This window comes from Plasmopara halstedii (genome assembly GCF_900000015.1).
Source record: "Plasmopara halstedii genome assembly, contig: Scaffold_614, whole genome shotgun sequence".
NCBI classification, from domain to species: Eukaryota; Oomycota; class Peronosporomycetes; order Peronosporales; family Peronosporaceae; genus Plasmopara; species Plasmopara halstedii.
The window spans coordinates 2304783-2305059 of NW_020187532.1; positions in this window are offsets into that span (position 1 = coordinate 2304783).

A 277-nucleotide genomic window follows, 5' to 3' on the forward strand; every position below is an offset into this window, starting at 1 on the left:
GGGGGGGAGAGAATTTTCTGCTCTGGGTGAGAGAGTTCGAGATGGCCATCACATCCGCCATGCTCCAGACTGAGCAACAGCGCGTAACGCTAGCCATCTCAAAGCTTGGTGGTCGAGCGCGAGAATGGGCACTGACGTGCCGCACTTCGGTCGAAGCTGCGTTTCCCTCCTGGGTGGAGCTGAAATTGCAGCTCTCACGGGTGTTCCGCCTGATCAGGCATATCGCGTACGATCGCGTTTCCTTGCCGCCCGACAGGGCAACAAGGAATTGGTGGAC